Source organism: Protopterus annectens, chromosome 9.part0 (genome assembly GCF_019279795.1).
Source record: "Protopterus annectens isolate FY-2018-M chromosome 9.part0, PAN1.0, whole genome shotgun sequence".
Taxonomy (NCBI): Eukaryota; Metazoa; Chordata; order Ceratodontiformes; family Protopteridae; genus Protopterus; species Protopterus annectens.
The window spans coordinates 1,160,399,849-1,160,421,048 of record NC_056743.1 but is presented as its reverse complement, the minus strand read 5'-3'; the positions used below and the strand labels follow the sequence as shown (position 1 = coordinate 1,160,421,048).

General features: G+C 41.4%; 1 protein-coding gene across 1 annotated transcript in view; it reads left to right on the top strand.

Annotated features, from left to right (window-relative positions):
* The window catches only part of LOC122811894, a 219,383-nt gene that overhangs the window by 158,861 nt on the left and 39,322 nt on the right, over positions 1-21,200 (top strand). The window lies entirely within an intron of this gene.

Genomic DNA, 21,200 nt, shown 5'->3' with positions numbered 1-21,200 from the left:
AGTTTTCTTGTTTTTATTTTTATACTGTATACACAGTGCTTTTGACTATGGTCTATGTTTGCATATGAAGGGAGGAATTACCCAGTGACGTGCACAGCTTTGTTTTACATGTAGTTTGGATCAATGTAGATATGTGACTACTAGAGTAATAATTCATAGTCTTACTTTCTATGAAAGTGTCACTGGATTTTCTGAGACCAAGGATATTAGAGCAGCTGTGTGCATTTGCAAACAGTACATGGATTTCAGGGATACAGAATGACAGATGTATTATTAAGCAACTGCAGGCCGCAATAAATATTTCTTATATATTTATTTTTTGAATCATTTGTTGACCACCTGTACCTGGAACATTACATGCTGACCAGTTTTATCCAGTGATGCATTGCCTAAGCATTGACACTCTTGCTGGTTCCTTGTTAGACCTCAGTTTGCATTATTCCCGAAGGAAATAATCAAGGGTCTTAAACGTACTGACTCACCCTGTACTGGCCACAGGTGTATGAATGGATGGATGTAACTTTTAAAGCAAGGCCAGTATTGTTTCAAGAAATGACATTCCTGAAGAGTTAACAGGATGCTAACCTTTCCTCCTTTTTTGATGAACATTTATATGTCCTTACCTCTGCACTGAGTTGAATCATCTGCGTATTGTATCAGTGAGGATCCAGGACAGGAAGAGTAGAGAAGGTTGGTAAAGATGTTAAAAAGAAGTGGTTCATGGATGGAGCCTTGTGGAACACCCATTTTAATGGGAAGAAGAGGGGAGAAGGCTGAGAGCCATTTGACTGACTGGAGTCTGTCAGAGAGATAGCTGATAAACCAAGATATGGTGGATGGAGAAAAGTGTAAGTTTGCTAGTTTAAGGAGAAGAAGTTTATGAGAGACTGTATCAAAGGCTTTAGAGAGGTCAATGAAGAGAGAAATTAAGTTTGTTACTGTCTCTAGCTAGTGATACAGAGTTTAGGAAAGACAGGAGAGCTGTAGTAGTGCTGTGCATGGGACGAAAGCCATGCTGGGTGGGTGTGAGTAGATTTTCTTGAAGAAGGTAGTGTAAGACTTGATTGTGTATACATTTTTCCAGAATTTTGGAGAGTGGTGAGAGTATGGCTATGGGTCTAAAATTAGTTATATCTGTGGAGTTTCCTCCTTTGTGTATTGGGAGGGTGTAAAATTGCTTCCAGATGGAAGGGACTGTGGATTCCATAATAGAGCGGTTTATTAGAATAGAAACTGGGAAAGCAAGAACATCAGCAGCAGCCTGAAAGAATGCGGATGGAATGTTGTCTGTGGATGTGGAGCAAGGTTTTAATTTAGATAGTATAGTTTTAATATAGTTAATGGAGACAGGTTTGAGGGAGAAGGTAGTGGTAGGGTTACTATTGATGGAAGAGTTTGAGCCGTTAGGTCTATTATTGTTGGTGGGATGGTTTGTGTCTTGATTTAGTCATTTGGATATTGAGTCTGTAAAGTAGTTTTTAAATATGGAGGCAGTTTCCTCGTGTTTTGTCAGGATGACGGTTAGGAGAGGCTTGCATACCTGGGTGTAGTATTTGATTTACAGAGTGGCAGAACTTTTTAGGGTTGGATTTAAAGGTAGAAGATGGATTATTATATAAGTTTTTCTTATCTTTATTTATGTGACTTTTGGCAAGATTTCTAAGTTCTTTATATTTCTGGAGGTCTGGTTGATGTTTAGTTTTAGTCCAAATTTTCCATGCTCTGTCTTTTTTTTTTTTAATAGTGCACATGTGTTTACGGTCAGCCATGGGGATATGTTAGATTTTATGCAGACTGTTCTAAGGGGTGCCAGAGAATTTAAAATACTAAGGAAAGTGGAGTTGAAAAAGTGGACAGCTTCATCCAAGGAGAGTAGTTTTAAGGGATTCCAGTTCACTTTTGATAGTAAAGATTTGAGAGTTTCAGGATTAAAATTTGTTAGTTGTCGGTGTTTGATAAACCTTTGAGGTGTAGCTTGATGGGATGTGTATCTTAGTATTTTTACTGGACAGTGATCACTTAGGGAATTTGGTAGCGTTTCAGGGTTATGGTATTTGGAAGGGTGAGAGACAAGAATCCAGTCAAGGAGAGTTGAGGCTGTATGGGAGTTATTGAAATACGTGGGATCAGAGATGAGTTGAGTAAGGCTGTAGAGATTAAGGTGTTGTGAGGAGTTTTGAGAGGAGAGAGATAGCCAGTTAATGCTGACATCCCCAAGAATGATAGTTTTATGTGGGATGCGTTGGGAGATATGAGCAAGCATATTTTCCAGTAAGGGGATATTATCACCTGGTGGAATGTAAATTGCTACAATGGTGATAGTGGAATGACTATTAATATTTAGGTTTACAGATAAAATCTTGGCTGGGGAGAAGGCTTGGGATGTAAAAGTAGAGTTAGAAATGGTAAGGTGGCTACTGTGTAGGATAGCAACGCTTCCACCTTTCCTTTTTGGTTGATCTAGATGGTGTATGCTATAGCCAGAGGGCAAGATCTCTATGTCTTGGTGTTGGGATTTCAACCAGAACAAGGATATCAGGAGTATGGTGGGAGATCCAAGCATGTAGTTCACTTACTTTGTTCAGAATATTCCTAGTGTTTATTGAATAGATAGAAAGATGTTTGTTTGGGAGATTATTGACTTTGGGGTTAGGAGGGCTAGCAGTGGAGTGTATTGGACCAGGGTTGGGATGGATGTCTTCAGCTAAGAGAATGTTTTTGTGGAGGTAGATGAGTTTGAGCATATTAGCAGTGGGGGTGTAGTATTTGGTTTTGTGTTTGGTAGGGGTGAGTTGGGTGTTAGGTAAGTGTATTTTTGGTAAGGGAGTATTTAATGAGAAGATAGATGGAAAAATGGCGAAGGTTTGGTGATTATTTGTGTACCTACAGCAATTTCGGTTTGTAGGGGAGATATGTTTGGGGTGTAAGTGGATGTTAAGTGATGTGAGTATAAGAAGGAGGAGTAGGTGAGGCAGTGATAGGATGGATTTAGTTAGAAATGCACAGATTTCACACTTGAAGGAGTACACATAGTAGGTTGTTTTTAGTTAATAAAATGCACAGAAGTATAGTTTTTTGGTCTATTAGATAGTGGACAATAGTGTATACCAGCTAGTACCAGTAGGGGGGGTGGTGAAGTTAGAATATTTTGTTGTAGCAACAAGAGGGTTGAGGTATAGTCTGTTATGGAGTGAAAGACAGAAGGGGGTGGGTGTATATTGTGGGAGGTGCAAAGTAGCTAGCTATAAGGGAAATGATATGGGGGGTGGGAGGAGAGCAAAGTGAGCTCGAGTGAAGCGAGAGCGAACTGAGCAGGTTGAGCCAAGCCCAGAATCAAGCACAGCCCAGAAACAATCACTAAAAACTCTAACAGAAAAAGGCTGTGTACTGTTCTTAGTAAGAAAAAGAGGTTTTGTTGTGTAGTACTACCAGGTAAGAGCTAACTTAAAACAGGCTGGGTAAGAAATATCTTAACACAGGCTAATCAGTCCAGCATGTAATAGACATAAGTTTGTTGAAACTAACAGTCAGTCTATTACGAAAGGGGGGGGGGTTCCTTTCTGCCAAGCTCCTTTACAGCATACCAACTTGCTAGAGAGTGTAGTAGATAGTGCCTTAAATAAATATATTGTAAAATGTAAAAACTAAACCAACATACTTTGCAGATAAGGAGACACTGCAAGGTAAGAGAACAGAGCAGTGTGATGAGCGAGTTTCGTTGCAACCGTTTAATGCAGCATGCAGGACTTTTAACAGTACGCTGTCAGTATGGAGAGGAAAAAGACAAACTTGGCTGATAGCTGAGGAGAGATAAACATAATAATAAAAATTGTTAACCAAATATGGTGTTTAGCACACAAAAGATAGATGGGGGTATTTTAGAAAGGACAGAAAGAGAAACTCAAACAATATAAACACAAACTGTTAAGACTACCACATCTTCATTCACTCTAGCACAGTAGTACAATGCAGTGTTACACAGAATTTAGCTTTAAAATGCTTCTACAGTTAATAAATATACTTAGAAAAAACAGTTAATACAGATGTGTAATCAGGGTGAAAAAGTGATACATTCCTCTGAACATAGCAGAACACACAGTCACAGCTAGACAGCAGGCTGGACATTCTGAAAAAATCTGTACAGTTGAGAGGTATGGCTATACAAATAGCTGTCATTCTGTTAGTGTAACACATCTACACAGAGGCCAACGTAATGAGAGCACAAATAACCATTAATGACATATCTGACATAGATGTCACATGGGAATGACTTCAAATGTAACACTCTCAACCTCTTAATGTAACACTCTCAACCTCTTAGAGCAAGAAATGTCGACAAAGCCTTAAAAATGGGGGGGGGGACAAAGCACCAGAAACAGGGATAGATTGTCAATATTCCACGTCCAGACTTATGAAGTTGATAGAAGATATAGGTTGTACATTAGCATGAACTCTCTGAAGTGCATGAAGTTTGAAACTCAAATGTCAGTCATTAGTTACTGACTGCAATCTGCAATGACATGCCATTGATTTGCCAGGAAAACAACATGTTATAAGGGAAAAGATCACAAATATGAGATAAAAACCAGACATTCTGCACAAATCAGGACATGTGAGAGGTATGCACCCAAATGTCTGTAATATTGAGTCACAGCAGCCCAAATGTCATCCCAGCGATGTGGCTTTCTGGCATATATTTCATAAGGAAAACATCTGGAAATCCTGGGAATATCTGGACAGTTGAGAGGTATGAATGTGAAGTATATGTTCCAAACACAGTATAGGACATTGTATCTACAGTGCCGAGTATTGTGATATCACATTCCTTCCATTGTACTGAAGCTGTATTAATGATCTGTAACAAGACATGGGACTGCCATGTAAAATGATCACTCAGAGGAAGTGTGTATATTGAATAAGGACACACAGATGAACTGCAGGAATGAACACAGGGAAAGAGTGCAGGTGAAAATTCTGCATGCACCACAGAGGAGGGCATGTCAATGGAAGATGGTTGTAGCAGCAACACCAAGCACATATCTATATGGTACAGTATAGACTGTACAGTCAAAATGTGTTGTCTGTGGCTGTCACACAAGGTGACATAAGAACAAGGAGTATGTGTGTGTGAGATAAGCATCCTTACATGAATAATGCAGAGGACAGCTGTCATGAATCTGACATACAATTGAGGTAGGGTGCATATTGGGAAGCTGTGCAAACTGATATACCTTATTATGAGTGTACTCTCAGCAGAGGTCTCCTGCTTGGTGTCCACAGAGAAAGTATTAAAATATTACAAGAACCAACCACAATCATGGACACTATCTGAATAATACCACCACTAATCCCATGCCTCTGACATAACATATGTGATGTGGAGTGATAACAGATGCCTGGTGTCAGAGGCATGGCCTCAAGCTCAATGCCAAAAAGTGCATTGTCATCCCCTTTGGTAAAAACTCTGTACCCATGAACTACCACATAAACGGCAGTCTTCTTAATGCCGAATGTGTGATAAGAGACCTTGGGACCCAGGTGGGCAGTAGTCTCTCCTTTGATAATCACATCACCACAGTAGTCAGGAAATTCTTCTATCTGGCACACCTCATCACAAAAGAGTTCTCATCCAGGAAAAAAGAGGTAATTGTTCCCCTCTACTCGGCGCTCATTAGAGTAATTATAGAGTACAACACCCCTTTTGGAATGTACCTCACAAGACATCTGCAGCAGCTGGAAAGGCCACAGAAGTACCTCACAAAGTGGATTACTGGCCTCAAACAGATGCCCTACACTGACCGTCTCAAAAAACTCCAGCTTTACTCTGTAGCATATCGCCTACTCTGAGGAGATCTCTGCCTAACATATAACGCTTTGTTAAACCCAGAGCTGTTGGACACGCTACACCTAAAGAAATCCCAATCCCTCCGAGCTACATGCTCTAGGGATCTAAACCTTGTCACCACAATAAACAGGACATGCTGGAGGGATAGATTCCTGTCCCAGAGACTCCCTATACTCTGGAACAAGCTACTCATCTATGTCAAGCAAAGTTCTTCATTAACACTCTTCAAGAAAATCTTGATGAGGATGGGAAATAGGAAACACACCCTGGGATCAACCGGGGCACAGGAAATTAATTTTCTTGGGTGGCGTAAGCCAGGGAACCTTGTTGGCTAGGCTACTTAGGCCCTTGGGCCGATAGCCTAGTACCTACCTATGAACCTATGAGCCTGCACACACACTGGACAACTAGTATGATGCATCCACACTCTGTGAGGGTAACCATACACACTGTCCTGGCACTGTAATATCTGCAGGAGGTGTTAGGAGGTACACTGCTATATATGTGACAGTATGGACACTACAGGCTAGTTGCCTTTGGTGCATGGCATATATCAGTGGCACAATTCACACTATCACAAATGATATACATGCCGTTAATGTTGTCAAACACCTATGTGTGCAGTGTGTGCATAAGGTGACAGGTAGCATTGATTGGTGTTCCGCAGTGTCAGACAGTCATGTATATTCTACAGAAAGAATACCTAAGTATGGACAATAAGCTGTGTGACAGTCCACTGTGGCAAAGGTGGCACACTTCATTTACACATCACGGGAACATGTGTAAGGAGGTACATGGAGAAGGGTGCATTGTACTCAGTTATTGGTTTGATGAAGGCTGGGAACCATGACATTAGTATGCCCTCTGATGTGCATGTATTTCACATATCCAGTACTTGTGTTACAGTCAAGGGAGTAGTCAGCACTGTGGCCACATGCTGCTGGTGGACGTACCATTTACCCTCTACCTTACCTTAGGACACAGGTCACATACCTGTTGGTCTGATTACAGGGTGTGATGCCCACATTATACTTGGGTGTTGTGTTTGTTTCCTGATGCAACACATCCCTCCACATGTCTCGTCAATGCAGGTATTGTCATAGTTGTGGCAGTAGTCTCTGGTATGTGTTGATACTGTGTGTGTTATACTAATATCTCAGTTGTAGTCAATGATTACCCACATGCTGTAGTCCATCAGGCAGCTGTTTGGACATAGCATGTGTATGTCATCTGTGATGTCCATCACTTAACTAAGGGGCATGCAAGGGCCTAGCAGACACCCCTGATGTACTAACCTGATCACTGGACCTGAGCTATATGTCACGTCATGCATTTCAACATAGAGAGATGCCACATATGTCGTACGCTGGTCAATCCATTTAGTGATATAGCTGTCTATGGCCACAAGTGACAGTGTTGATTGAGTAGCACCATATAACCTATGGTCAAATGCCTTCACCTGTTCAAATTACTGTTGTCACCATGCTTGCCCTTGATTCCCTCTTTGAGGACAGCTATCAGATATAATAGACCTGATGTACCAGCAACACCTCACACAGGTCTATTGCATACACCTGGAATATTACTAGTGTACATGATGACATGTTGGTGTACCTCACAGTCAAGGAGAGTCAAGATGTTTCTGTAAATGCATGCATCAGGTACTGCCCCCCAACACAGGTGGATGCACATTGATGTACAACGTTGTACGGGAACATAGGCCATGTAGAGGGTGTGTCCACCGTATCAGGAAGGTGTATGTGCTGGGTCAAGCCATCGGTGGTCTGTGATGTTGTCAGAGCACATTGATTCTGTATGATAGGCCTGGAGTAAGGTAAGGCAGTGCATAATGCCTCTTGTGACCTGCCCTAGGGTTTGACATATCACACATGCAGGTATCATTGACAACCCCCCCCCCAAGCTGGGGATTAAACCTTACATCACTTGATGGGTAGACAGTTGGCTCACTGACAGAACACATCATGTGACAGTTGGTGAATCAACCTATACCAGTAGAGCTGTCACTACTGGCAACCCCCAGGGATCTGTGCTTGGCCCTTCACTGTTTGAACTGTATTTCTCAACAGTTCAGGCTAAAATATATGGTCTTTGGCTTACAAGGTTTGCTGATTCTTACATATTGTGTGCAGTCAGAGTCCACCAATGGTGATAACATAGTACAAGAAGAGCTAACACACTCAACTGAATGGTGACAAAGGCACACGATCTATGTATAAATGCAGAAATGTGTGCTTGTAATGTTGTCCATCTGAAAAGTGGAGTCCCTTGTTAATCACATTATTGACAACAGTCCTGCTATGCAGAAGCCCAGTGATGCAAGCACTGGGAACATATTTAGATAGCAATCTGAACTTTGACCGCCAAGTGACCTAGGTTGTGCACATCATAAGTCTCAACATCATATTGACATCTTAAGATTATATGACAGCACTATAGTCAACCTGCATTACAGCACTAATGGAGTATAATACCCTTTTTCACATGTACCTCACCAGACACATGTAGCAGCTGGAGACCACTGGGCTTTCTCAGCAAGATAACACAGGGCCTGCAAACCATGTCATGATGTATGTGGATAGATTAAAAGCCATGTCACTGTCAACTTTATTGTATAGGATGACATGACCTCTGCCTGGCCCCAGGCCAGTCTCTTACCCTGCCCTAGTGGGAGTACTGCGTATCCAAAAATGTAATATAGCTGATGACATCAGCAGTGCCTGTTGAGGACAAGATAGCAGTGCCCCACATGCTGGTGTAAAATGCTGTCTAAAATGTCAAGCAACATCTCACACATTCCTCCCCACAAGTTGAATGTAACAAGAATAGAACCCCTACCTGTCTAAGTACACAGACTACAGAACACAGTACTTAATGCACCACTGCTCAAGTCTGACTTGGAGTGTGTCAAACAGCACTTTATAGCTGATGACATCAGCAGTATTTGGGGAGGAGAATATGGCAATAACAGTGTTTCACATGCTGGTGCAAAAAGCTCTTTATAATGTCAAGCAACAGCTCTCACCCAAATTCCCCCCAGTGGACTGCAGTGAGAACAGAACCCCTACCTATCTAAACACACAGAGTACAGAACACAGTACATAATGCATGTGCCATGGCACAAGTTTGATTTATACATGACTGCAGGTGATCTGCAGTGGGAGACGAGGTTGGGAGACCTACAAGAAATGGAGTACAGAACACAGTACATAATACATGTGCCATGGCACAAGTTTGATTTATACATGACTGCAGGTGAACTGCAGTGGGAGACAAGGTTGGGACACTTGCAAGAAATGGATGTATAGGCATTTACAAGTATCAAAATACTGGCAGTCCATGCCCTTGGAGAAGTAACTAGATGATACCATGTCTTCTCTGCTGACTAGACACACACAAACACAGTTGACTGCAATGGGAATAGAATCTCCCTTACCTAAGTACACAGACTACAGAACACAGTACTTAATGCAAGCGCCATGGCATATGCCTGACTTTTACAGGAATACAGGTGAACTTATAGTAGATGACATCAGCAGGCCATGTGGGAGACAAGAAGTTGGGAAGACTTTATGAAATGGAAGTGTAGGTTTGTGCAAGTATCAAAATACTGGCATTCAATGCCCTTGGAAGAGTAACTGTTAGATACCATGTCTGCTCTTCTATCTGTAGAGACGCACACACACACACACACACACACACACACACACACACACACACACACAGTTTATCTAAGTACACAGACTACAGAACACAGTACATAACCAAGCACCACAACACAAGTGCGATTTATACAAGAGTGCAGGTGAAGTTACAGTAGATGACATCAGCAGGCCATGTGGGGGCAATAGGTTGTGAAGCCTGCATAGGCATATAGCTTCACAGATTCATATGAGGCTACAAGCCCAATAACACTAGAGTGTGTAGAACTCCAGCTGTCTAAAAACACAAGTACTCTTATTAAGCATAATTGGATGGTTGTTTTTAGCAGAGCGTGTTTGTGAAGAGCTCCAGCTGAACCTGTCCATGAGGGATGTAGGTGTCAACCCAGAGGCGACTGTACAATCATTCAACCAGTTGTCAAGGTTGCAGTTGATGAGGGTCATTGAGGAGCACTGCTTCACACACAGTGACAGCCTATTTCAGTCTCTGGGGTGGCATCTATGTCCCTCATAGACAGGCCTGGTTGTTGCTGCTCACAAAATCACTGTACTAACAACAACCATCTTAATATACTTAATAAGGGGAATTGTGTTTTTACACAGCTAGAATTCTATTGCCTCATGTATAGCGATAGCCATGTACTCCTAAAACTTACCAGTACAATTTGTGAGAGATGCAAGTATACAGAGAATGTAGACTAAATGTCCAAACGACAAAGGCCAGTAATATAGCCTTTAATAAAAGCACAAAACCTCTCTAGTGCCTAGGCATAATTTATTGATGATTTGATTTTTTTATGTAAAGGGGGTAACTCATTAATACAAGATTTTGTTAATATACTAAATTCTAACCAGCTAGGTTTAAGGTTTGAAGGTTTACAAAGGGGTAGTTCTGTTATTTTTCTGGATCTGATCCTAAAAGGCAATATTAGAGATGGAAAAACCATTACTAGTATACAAAGAAAATTTGGTGATGATGGCCATTTTCTGGATGGACGTAGATGCCATCCAGCTCGTATTTTGGGCTCCCTACCCTATGAAGAGTTATTAAGAGTCAGTAGGTTATGTAGTGAATCTGATATTTTAGAAAAAGAGATTTTTAATTCCTGTTAGATGTTTAAAAATAGGTATATGCTCTGGAAGTCATCAAAAAGGCTTTAGAGAAGTTATGTTTTCCAGAGATAGATAAAAGAAATAGTAGGGAACATAACAATAATGCACTGCAGAGAATAATAAATGAAGAAGGTAGGAAAATTTATTTTGTTACCTCTTATAATATACTATCTGATGAGATTATAGCTATTATAAAATATTATTGGCCTTTTTTGATGGAGGGAAGACATAAATTAAAAAATGTATGGCATGTACCCTTGATTTCTTTTAAAAGAGGCCGCAATTTAAAAGATATGTTAGTACATGCAACTTTTTCCTTACCTGATGTAAATGTGGGAAGTGAGGTTGGTAGGTTGGGCACCTGGGCATGTGGAAATTGTTCAGTTTGTTCATATGTTACTAGATTTTTTGATAAAATTAATGGTTTGAAATTTAGACCGGTAGCAGAGTTTACTTGTAATGCTGTAGGTATCATTTATGCACTTAAGTGTCCCTGCAATCTTTTCTATATAGATGAGAGTAAGAGGTCATTTAAGGTTAGATTGCAGGAACACATTCATGATATTAAAAATAACAAGATTGAAAGTCCTATTGCTTCCCATTTTAATTCTGTACATGGGGGAGCTTATTTAGAATTGAGAGGTTGCATTCTTGAACAAATTAAAGCAACAAATGTAACGTTTAAAGAATAAGCTACTATTCAAAGAAGTAGTTCTTATTTTAAAGTATAACACTTTTAACACCTGGTGGATTAAATCAGGAATGCAATTGGAAATACTTATTGTAAAGAATTAACTGTATTAGATTGTTTAATTGTTTTAATTGTTTGTTTTTTCTAATTGATGCACCTTTATAAGAGGTGTTCTTTTTTACTATTGTTATCTTCTGGAAGGCTTTATGCCGAGGCGCTAGAGAGGTTTTGTGCTTTTATTAAAGGATGTATTACTGGCCTTTATCGTTTGGACATTTTTCTGTTCTGCATTTGGTGGTTTTGGAATGTACACTAAATGGTCTGTCTCTGTGTGTCTCTCTCTCTCTGTCAGGTAACAACAAACCAGATATCAAAGAGCTTGTCAGCACACACACTTCAGCTCCTCACCAAACCAAGCACATAACACATAAACCCACATACGCAGAGTTACTCATTAGCTTACCGAAAGAACAGAGACCTTGCAAATGCAAACCTTCTCTACACATGACAGTCCCAACGGAACACACTATACATAAAAACAAACATATCAGTGTCTTACCCATTAAGCCATCAAGGCAAAACACCTCACTGCCAAAGTCTTGGTCATTGGTCAGCAGGTTGTACAAGGGGAAAGTCACAGTCAGCTGCCTGTCAGGTACCAGGATCTGCAAAGTCATGCATGCACTCATGTCTCTCAACAATAGCCAAAGTTACACCTCTGTTACTCCACATTGGAGTAAATGACTTGAGACGTACCACATTGGACTATATGACGAGAGATATGACTGACCTCTCAGATTATGTGTCCTGGACAGGTATGTCTGTAGCCCTAAGCAGCATTGTACCTTTACCCTGGACGATGCCTCAATACAAACAAAAGATTTATCAACTTCAACAATACAGTTGGCTTAGCTACTGTTGTCACTACAGGGAGATCCAGTAGTTGTCAAGCTGGGATGATTTGGTCGACAGACCGTAGTGCTTTGCCAGCGATGTTCTTATCTGTCACCTCTTGCCTTTTGGTTACTGGTCAAACTACTTGCCTCCCCTACAGTGACTTTTTAGGCAATGTCTTAAGAACAAACTTCCTGATGTAAACATATCCTCAAAAGGCAAACTCAGGGTTATGCTGCTTAATGCTAGGAGTCTACATCAGAAACTACACTCAATGGAGGCACTTCTTACTTGGGAAGATTTTGATGTTTATGCAGTCACAGAGACTGGGTTTAAGGCCACAGAGGGTACTCCAGCCATGAAAGGCTATAATGCCTTGCACACATTCAGGCTGCAAAATGAACATGAAAGAACCAAAGGAGGAGGTGTATCCATCTTCATAAAAGACAAGTACACTTTATAGGTTCATAGTTTCATAGGAGGTTACTAGGCTAATGGCCCAAGGGCCTTTACAAGCCTAGCCATGTAAAACCCCATCTACCCTAATTGACCATAGTTAGATGGTATTTGTTAGCAGAGTGATTCTGTGATCAGCACCAACTACCCTGTCCATGAGGAACATAGGTGCCGCCACCCCCAGGGTGAATTTATGGTCAGCCATCCAGTTGTCAAGGTTGCGATTAAATAAGGTCAGTGAGGAGTTCTGCTTCACATGAAGTGAGGGCTTATTCCAGAGGAGTGGCAATCTCTGGGAGATGTATCTGCCTCTCCAACCTGTTCTGTTAATGTTACAGGCTAGGTTGAGATCCCTGGAGCGAGTGACTCTTGTCCCATTTGAGTTGTGGATGTGCAGCATTTCCATTATGGCAGAATCAGAGAATGCTCTGTAAGCCAGGCACAAGTCACCTCTCAGCAGCCTGTATTATGCAGAGTACAGTGACAAGGCTTTCAGTCTGTTCATCTAAGTTACATTTTTGAACCCCTGCATTCTCTTGGTTAGAAACTTCTGTGGTCTCTATAGTTGTTGCAGGTGTCTGGTGAGATACATACAGAAGGGAGCATTGTACTTAATTAGTGGCTTGATAAGGGTAGAGTACAGCAGAGTCATAAACTCCTTAGTCTTGCTTGTGATGCCTTTATTTGTGAGATGCGTGATGTAGAAGGCTTTCTTTAACACTATGGACACATGGTGATTGATGTTTAGAGTGCTATCTACCTGTGTTTCCAAGTCTCACATCACTGGGTTTTAGCTTAGAGGGATGATATCTATATCATAAGTAGCAGGGGCTAATTCTTTGCCAAAGGGGATAATGAGAAGTATTTTTTCATGTAGTTTTAGTTTGTGACTTTGACACCACTCGTTTGTGTGAGTCAGCCCCTTCTGTAATATGTTTACATCGTTTGGGGGGGGCTCAGTGATTGCGTCCAGTTTGCAATCGTCTACAAACTTGGTAAGCCACAGGCCATCTACTTCCACCTGGACCTCAGAGAAACAGATTAATAGGTTCATAGGTTTGTAGAAGGTTACTAGGCTATTGACCCGAGGGTCATTCTAAGCCTAGTTTATTACATCCATTATATTTCAAGAGAAAAAAAGTTGAGTCAGTGGCCAAGATTATTATTAGTAATGACTGCCATGTGCGAAAGGGGTGTGGGAGCTATTCCTGGCAGGAGTTTGCAGTTTCCCATCCATTCATCCAGACTTCTTTTGAACAATCATAGAGGTGCTCTGCTTAACATGAGTTGGTAACCTATTCCAAAGAAGTGGCAACCTCTGTGAGATGAATTCATCTTTCCAGCATGTCCTATTTAAATCTCAGGCCAGCTTTAGGTTGCTGGAGCAGGTAATTCTAGTCCCATTTGACCTACGGATGTGCAGTGATTTCATCAGGTTTGGGTCAGAGATTGCTGTTTAAGCCAGGCACACATTTCCCCTAAGCAGCCTGTATGCTGCCAAGTACAGTAAAAAAGACTTCAGTCTGTGTAAGACATGTGCTGAAGACCCTGGATCTTTCTAGTTAAAAATCTATGGGGTCTCCCCAGTTGCTGCAGGTGCCTGGTACAGGACATACCAAAGGGGGCATTATAGTCAATTATGGGCCTGTTAAGGGATGAGTACAGGGGGGTTATAACCTCTTTTGCTCTTGAGGCTATGCTTTTGCTAATCAAGTGGGTGACATAGAATGCCTTTCTTGCTACAGTGGACACATGGTGGTCATAGTTTAGGTCACGGTCTACTTGTGTGCCCAAATCCCTCACTGTAGTGTTTGTACTTAAGGTATTGTTGTTTATTTGATACTTAGTAGGGCCATTACTTTTACTGAAGGGGATGATGATGCATTTGTTTGCATTTAGTTTGAGTCCATGGCTTTGGCACCAAGTGTTGGTCTGTGTAAGCCCCTCTTGGAGTACACTGACATTGTTTGGGGAGTCAGTGATCACTCCAGGCTTGCAGCCATCAGCAGACTTGGTCAGCTACAGCCCCTTTATTTTGTCCTGAACTTCCAAAAATAAATACCAAACAAAAGGGGGCCCAGTACTGACCCTTGTAGAACCCCACTTGTGACCGGTCTGCTGGTTGAGGTGGAGTCACCCACTTTGATAGCATGTGTATAGTTAGTGAGCCAGTTTGAGACCCACCTAACAACAAAGGGGTTGACATTTAGATTGGGGAGTTTGTTAATAATGCCTGAATGGAGATTGTGTCAAAGGCCTTCACCAAGTCCAGATATGCTGTATGGATGGATTTGCACTCATCTGTGGCCCTGATCACATTTTCAAAGAAGTCTGCTAGGTTTAACAGGCATGATAGATCCTTTACAAAGCCGATTGGGGTTGGATCAAGGGTTTGGAGGTCACCTATTTCCTTATTTATGAGGTCCATAGTGATACATTCCATGGACTTGTAGATAAGACTGGTCAGGCTTATGGGTCTATAATTCCTCAGATCTGTTACTAATCCACCATTGTGAAGGTAGATAACAGTCATGGTTTTCCATTCAGCCTGGACAAATCCTGTATTCAGGCTGTTGTTAAATAGGGTGCCTATGGGGTTACTAATTCCTGTTTTAGTTTGTTAAGAACACAGGCTGGGATGCCATCAGGACCCATAGAGGCTGTGTTTTTTTGTCTTAGACAGAGCTTTGATGACCTGTTCTTTAGATTTATAGGGCGGGGTTCTGTTGAAAGTATGGTTTCTGATATGTTTGGAGGGGATAAAGGGGAGAAATTTTCACCAAACCTGTCCATTGTAGGCTAGCAATTTCTTTTTTTTTTCAAAACAAGTTTATTGTTTTAACATATAAGAGAAATATCATAACAATTTTATACAAATAATTAAAAATAGGTATTATTATAATATTCAACAAAACAACTAAAGTATTTACAAAGACATCCACTACAATCAGATCAATTAATTAAACTAAAATACTGTGCTATTGAAATTAGATTTTTTTTTAACACATTTTGTAAATTATCCCATACAATAAAATGTGATGTTTTTCTAGTTGTTCTCATTCTAATTGTGCTTATTTCCATATGACACATTATATTCATAACATTTTTAAATTCATTGAACGAAGGAGGTGTATCTGAAATCCAATTTCTAGTTATTATTTTCCTAGCCACTGCTAGGATAGACCATAACAAGGGAAGCTTAATCTTTTTAACACATTGAGGTACAGGTGTGTTGAATAATATAAGAGACTTAGAAATAATGAAATTATCTGTAGGCTAGCAATTTCTGAAGGATATGTGTGTGATATCATATGTCACTAGTTCAGCACATGTCTGGGTCCTACATTTTTAGGCAAGAGATGTAGCTGAAGAAAATCTTATGGTTATCCTTAGCTGCATTTGCTAAATATTCTTGAAATTGCCCTTAGAGGATTTTATAAGTTGTCGTATTTGTTTATTTAGGCTTAGGAGGGTGCTTTTCCAGTGCTGAGACCTCCCTTTGGTATTTGTAGACAACAGCTTCTCACACTTGTATAGTTTATTTATGTGAGATGTCCATCAGAGTGGCTTGTTTTTTCCTTGAGGCTCTTACTTTGGTCCTATTCAGCACAGCCGAGTCTATACATTTGCATAAGTGTTGGTACAGGGCATCAGAATATATTTTAGTTGCTAAGACCATCTGTGGGGACTGAGGCTTGGAAATTGTTTATGCTAACCCCTAGGAGCATATAGTTGGCTTTGGTGAAGTTTTTTTTAATTTGACTTCACTTCTGATGGGTTCTGGAGTTATTTGTACTTCATATGTGACTGACTTGATCAGATTTTACTAATGAGGATCCAACATTTAGGGTAGTGCAACAGTCTCTCATGTTGATGAGAACCACATCAAGTATATTTGAGGTCCTTGTAGGATTTTATACAATTTGTTCCAAGACATTTGAGTTAACAAAGTCAATGAACTTTTATGCAAGTAAGTTAGGGCTCGTACAGATTTCCCAGTTGATAGGATAGTTAAAATACCCCATGACAAGAGTGTTAGGTTGTATTTTGATTAACTCAAGTAAAGCCAAATAAGCCACATGAGCATTTTGGTTCATGGAGAGGGACCTGTAACTTGCAATGACTTGAAGGGAGCCTTACACGCGGTAATCTGAACATGGAGTAATCCCATAGAGGTGTCTTGTCTAACCAGTCTGGTGGTGTATGTATCTTTGATATAGATAGGTACTCCTCCACCTTTCGTTCTCACACTTTCACTTTGCAGTCTGAAGGTGTGGAAGGCATTGTAGCCTTACAAGGCCGGGGTACTCTTTGTGGCCTTGAACCAGGTTTCTGTGACTGCACAAACATCTACATCATCCAAGGAAAGGAGTGCTTCTAGAGAGTGTAGCTTTTGGTTTAAACTCCTAGTGTTCAGCAGTATAACCCTTATTTTGTTTGTGCTGGATATTTTCATGTCCAAAGTTTTGTTTTGGAGAACTTGCCTAAAAAAGGCACTATAGGGGAGGCAAGAGCCTTAGCCAGCAGCTGGAAGCCCAGAGGTGCCAGGTGCAGACCATCTCTGGCAAAGCAGCGAGGTCTATCAACCATGTCAACCCAGGCTGACAGAAACTCGATCCCCCTTGAGTGACACCAAAAACTAAGTCAATTATTAAAGTCAGTCATTTTTTGTTTATATTGTGACATCATCCTAGGTGAGGGCAAACAGTTGAGGGCCCAGCACAGATCCTTGTGTTACCTCACTGGTAAATGGTCTGCTGGTAGAGGTGGACTCCCCAAGTTTGACAGTGTGCTTTCTGTCATTGAGCCAGTTGGCTACCCATCTAGTAATGTTTGTGTTAATCCCCAGCTGGGAGAGTTTCTCAATGATGCCTGAGTGGGAGAGTGTGTCAAAAGCTTTGGTTAAATCAAGATAGGTGGTATGTACTGTTTTGCCCTTATCCAGGGCTTTGGTGGCATTCTCAAAACAGTCCACCAGGTTTAATAAGCAAGATCTACCCTTGATGAAACCAGACTGGGTCAGATCAAGAGTTTAAAGGTCACCTATGTCCTCGTTGATAAAGTCCATGATGATTCTTTCCATGGCCTTGCAGATAAGGCTTGTTAGGTTTATAGATCAATAGTTTCCTTGTCAGCTGATGGACCCCCTTGGTGCAAGTGGATTATTGTTGCTATTCTCCACTCTGCCAGAAAAAAGTAAATGCTCAGGCTATGGTTAAAGAGAGTGCCAAGTAGTTCACTAGGTCTTGTTTTAGATTGTTTAGTAAGCAACCTGGGATGTTATCTGCCATAGAGGCTGCGTTTTTGGCCTTGGAGAGTGCTTATATGACCTGTTCGTTGGAGATATTCAGTAGTGGACTAGTGTCAGGAATGATTTGGGGTAGGGCAAGTGGAGATGGGGGGTGAAGTTATTGTCAGTTCTCTCAGCTAGCAGGTTGGCATTTTCCTCAAGTTAAGTGTGAGTGGTACCATCCACTGTAAGTTTGGCACACAGCTAGGCATTCCCTTTTAGGTTTGAGACGTAGCTAAAGAATGCCTTATGATTATCTTTAGCTAGGGATGCTATTTTAATCTCGTAACGAGCCTTAGAGGACTTTACAAGATATCTTATTTGCTTGTTCAAGCTGTGGAGGGTATTATTCCTCTGTTGAGTAAGTTCCATCTTGCTCTTAGACATCAGATTCTTTCTTTCTTTTGTTATATAAGTTATTTATACTTACAGTCCTTACTTTTGCTTTTTCAGGGGGACCTGGTTTTAGTCCTGTCAGGTACAGCTGAGTCAGTACATTTGTTTAAGTGGCTATATAGGGCGTTTCTGTACTGTTCTGCATAGGAGTCACTGTTGGCTGTGTTAGCAGGGGCTTTGAAACATTTTATACCATCGTTTAGTAGGCTATAGTTTGCTTTGGAGAAATGTTTTGTTTTTTTGCTCGTGTCAGGACTGATCTTTACTTCAGTGAGACTGATTTATGGTCTGACCTTACCAGGGAAGGCAACACACAGGGGGTAGTGCAGTGAGCCCCTTATGCTGGTGAGCGCTAGATATAAGACTCTTGAACTCCTTGTAGGGGGTGCAGACCAACTGTTCCAGTGCATTTGAATTAACAAAATCCAGGAATCTCAGAGCAATTATGTTTGTGCTCATATAAGTTGCCCAGTCGGTGGAAGGATAGTTGAAATCTCCCATGACCAAAGCGTTTGGCTGTATACTGAGCAACCCTAGCATGTCCAGGTAGGCGGGGTGCTTCCCCTGGTTCATGGTGGGGGACCTGCAGCTAGTGATAATGTGGTAGGGCATTTGGCCTGTAGTTATTTGGACATGGAGTAGCTCATGAGATATGTAGTGTTTTACCAGTATTGTATTTGGATTTTATAAAATAGATAGACCTCCACCTTTGATTCATTTATGCATTTTTTTGAGGTCTGAACATTTGAAATGCATTGTACGGCTGGCTTGCTGTGTATGACCTTGAACTATGTCTCAGTAACTGCACAGATGTCAGTACCTTCCAAGGGGAGGAGTGATTCCATGCAATGCAGTTTTCTGTTTAGGCTCCTAACATTAAGCAACATGACCTTGGTTTGTCTCCGGTGAATTCTGGTTCAGCAGTAGAACTCCATAGAGTTACTAAAAGTCCAACTAACTGTAGAAGAAACCCTCTCCATGTCCTTGTTGGCAAACACCATCTACCCTTAAACAGTGAACTGGCATATAAGCGAACAGCCACATCAACAAATTTTGTCCAAGAGAAAAAAAAAAATCACTTGTCCTACCAAAATCGGCACATCACTATAAACATTACAAAGTGGGAGGCTTTGCCCCCCCACACCCCCTAACTAAATATACCAACTCCAAGATCGCACTTCTTCTTCTTCTTTCAGCTTTTCCCGGTTAGGGGTCGCCACAGCGGATCACCTTGTCCGCACATTGAATGGCAGTGGAGTTTTACGGTGTCGAGTTGCCAGCCCGGCGCCCAACCTTCCACAGAAGGCACACTCACACGCACACCTAGGGCCAATTTAGAGTGTCCAATCCACCTGCAGCATGTCTTTGGGATGTGGGAGGAAACCGGAGCACCCGGAGGAAACCCACGCGACCACAGGGAGGACATGCAGACTCCGCACAGAAGGCACCCCAGCCGAGGATTGAACCGGAGAACCTCTTGCTGTGAGGCGGCAATGCTAACCACTGCACCACCGTGGCCGCCCCAACTCCAAGATCGCACTACAGTCGGGAAAAGAACAAATTTTTGTACTCACCTATGAACCTATACTTCAACAGCCATGCTCGATAGGGACACAGGAAGCTAACGTCCGGCAACAGGACAACTGAGAATATTCTTGGAGTAGGCTTGTTTTGGCTCTAGGGCCATTAGCCTAGTACTCACCTATGAACCTAAATTCACAAGGATGGCCAAACGTTTTTTTTCTCTGGGAAAAAAATCGCTGGTGTGGCCATTCGCTTAATTGGCAGTTAGCTGTTTAAGGGTCGATGAAAAGGCGTTCGCTGTACAGCCTTTTCGATAACATAATATAGACTAGACCCAAAAACCACACAGTGCCTTCCATGACCTACTTGAATCACTCGGAATACAGCCAAACACCCTAGACATGGGTAACTTTAACTATCCTTCCATTGATTGGGATAAATATATGAGCTCAAACACACTCACCCTACAGTTCCTACACTTTGCAAACACGAATGCCCTGGAACAGTTAGTCTGCACTCCCACAAGGGGCATGAATGTCCTTGACCTAGTACTCATCAACATGGGAGATTACTGCACCACCCCATGTGTGAGACCCTCCCAGGTAAGGTCTGACCATAAATCAGTCACATTCAATGTAACAGTCATACCTACCCCCCGCCCCCCCAAGGATCTAAAAGGTGGAAAAGTCTCTGCAAAGCAAACTATAGCCTCCTAAGCAATGGTATATATTGTTTCAAACCTACTAACATCGACAGTAAATACTCCTATATGGAGGTGTACACATGTCATCCATGTGATCCTTTATAAATGTATAGATTTAGCTATACCAGAACAGATCAGAACTTGCTCATGGAAAAAAAAAAACACCCTGGTGGACATCTAGCATAACTAGATTATACAACAAGAAAAATAAATTGATGTCCAAGAATAAGAGGGAACAGTCTCAGCAGAAGAACACCCTCCATAGCTTGAACAAACAAGTTATACAACCTGTAGAGTCCTGTAAAGCTAATTATGAAACTAAATTAGCATCCATAGCTAAAGATGATCACAAGGCATTCTTTAGCTATGTCTTTAATGTAAAAGGGAAGGGTTGGCTTTGCACCAAATTCAGAGTGGACGATACCACTCATACTGAACTTGAGGACATAGCCAAAGTGTTAGCAGACAGGTTTGGCAAGAGTTTCACACCCCTGTCTCCACCGATCATCCCCTACATGCATACCTGTCAACAGTTGTCTACATATTATCTCTAAATAACTGGCCTTAGCCGCACTTGTCAGTGCCAAAAACACACCCTATATGGGAGC